A 2,433-nucleotide genomic window follows, 5' to 3' on the forward strand; every position below is an offset into this window, starting at 1 on the left:
CTTCCGCCGCGTACTCATCCACCTGTTCTCCCCCCCCATCTAATAGTTCCTAGTTTAACGAAGGCAGCGTAATCGCTCTCCGTATACGCTTCTCTCAATCTCCATTCGATGTTCTCCGCACTTAGCCTCTCTTCCTCGTCCATTTCTAAATACAGGGTCAGGGCGCTCCCTTCCAAGTATAGCGTCATGAGACTCGCCACATCACTTATTCCTTGCAGCTTAGCAACGAGCCTAATTTTTCGCATCCAAGCCATCACATCTCCTTCACCATTAAAAGCCCTGATCACATCGTTGGCGATTCTAATCTTGGCTGCCATCACGGCGAATTTCTACACGTGAGGCCGAAATAGCTTGTGGTGTATGCGTGCGAGTAGATGTAATCGCCTTACCTCAGTTTTCCTGTCGTCGACTGCGAGTCTGTCTTGCGGTATCCAATCCTTGAAGCTTGCCCCGACCCAAAGAACACTAGGAATAGCAGCTGCTTCTCCCAAACCTAGGCCCTCGCTTGGCACATCCTCTCCTGACCACGACCCCGTTTGGAAAGGGCACGAATCTCGATTGAGGCTCCCTCTGCTCTTTTTTCTCTTCCTGTCAACTCGCCCTTCCGGTCAGCCTCCCCATACACTGACGTCATACCACATATATAAACAATAAATTAACAAAGAGATTCAATTGACAATTATTGTTTGTAATTTGCATTATACCCATACTTATGTGATATTCAACTGACGTACCAGTGAATTGGATGTTTTACACACCCCTTTCAAAGAATTCTTTTCCTTGGTTTGTTACTTTATATATATATATATATATATTGTTACTTTATATATACTGTAGCTTTTAGCCCCAGGAGAACATCTCCTCCAGCTGGTTATTGACACACTTTCTGTGCCCTATCGGTATTTGCAAAGGGAAGTTATCCTTCCCATCGTCGATCTGACATGATACACACGGACCCGGGTTTCTGGATATTTACCCTTTGTCAGCGTACGACAATCACCGATCTTCGATGCGAAAGGCTCCCAATGCAAATACATATATCCTTTTTGCAGTGAGGAAAATTCACTGATCTCGAAAAACTGTAAACAAGCAATAATAAATCTCTGAATGAGGTATAAACAGTAGCTGCATGACAACGTGAAGTATATTTGCCACTTTTTGCACAAAAAAATAGTCTTTCCTTTAACGGGAAAACAGTTCACAACAATTAATTTTTCCTTTAACGGGAAAACAGTTCAAAAATATTTCTCTCCTCACAAAAGGAGCACAGTTGAAAAAACAATATTTCCAACCTGCAGGGCGAAAATAAACGTAAAGCACAACATTCAAAGTTCAATGTTCAATGAAATTCAACAACAAACCATCAATGTAAGATCAACAATAGAAAAAACAGTTTAACTCACTAAACATAGCAGGAGAATAATGACACAGATGAGTGACGAGCACCGGTTGGCGATGTGAAGTGGTTCTCAATGCAAATATATATATCCTTTTTCCAGTGATGAAAAGTCGCTGATCTCGAAAAAGTGTAAACAAACAATGATAAATCTCTGAATGAGGTATATTGCTTATTTACTCTTTTTCGAGATCAGCGACTTTTCATCACTGAAAAAAGGATATATATATTTGCATTGGGAACCACTTTACATCGCCAACCAGTGATTGTCACACGCTGATGATGGGGCAATACCAAGAAACTCGGGTCCGTGTGTATCATGTCAGGTTGGAGATGGGAAGGATGGCTTCCTTTGCAGATACTGAAAGGGCACAGAAAGTGTGTCAATAACCAGCTGGAGGAGGTGTCTTCCTGGGGCTACAAGCTACAGCAGCATCCACCCTTAAGAGTTAGCCACATTTAAGTGGCAAATATACTGCATGATATATATATATATATATATATATATATATATAGGGGGAGAATTCACAAAAAAACAAAAGATGAAGACAGGTGGTGTAGACAACAACCAGATGTATTTGTTAAACATTCGAGAAGTGAAAAAGTCTTTAACATTTCAAGCCTACACTCTTCCACAGAAAGGAACACAGAAAGAAACAAAGAAGAATGTGTAGTGGCTAGCAATCTATCATGGCGAATGCCGAACAGAAGGGTCACACAGGAGAGCTAGGAAGAAGGGGAGATAACAAAGTAGTGGTGATCCCAAAATGAAGGTGTGTGTGCGTGTGTATAAGAGAGTTCGTATCTGCATGTGGAAGAGGGCTGGTGATCTTGACGTGTGCGTGTGTGCGAGGTGGTGTGTTGTGATGAGATGTGTTGTGTGGTATGGTGTAGTGGTGTGTGGTGTGGTGTGATGGTGGGGGAGGTGAGAGTGGGGAAAGCAAGGGTGGGGTGTGGGTTAGGCTGAGGGTGGAGGTAGAGGTGGGGTATGTGGGTAGGATGAGGGTGGGGGTAGAGGTGGTGTATATGGGAGTAGG

This window comes from Octopus bimaculoides, chromosome 18 (assembly GCF_001194135.2).
Source record: "Octopus bimaculoides isolate UCB-OBI-ISO-001 chromosome 18, ASM119413v2, whole genome shotgun sequence".
In the NCBI taxonomy this organism is placed as follows: Eukaryota; Metazoa; Mollusca; class Cephalopoda; order Octopoda; family Octopodidae; genus Octopus; species Octopus bimaculoides.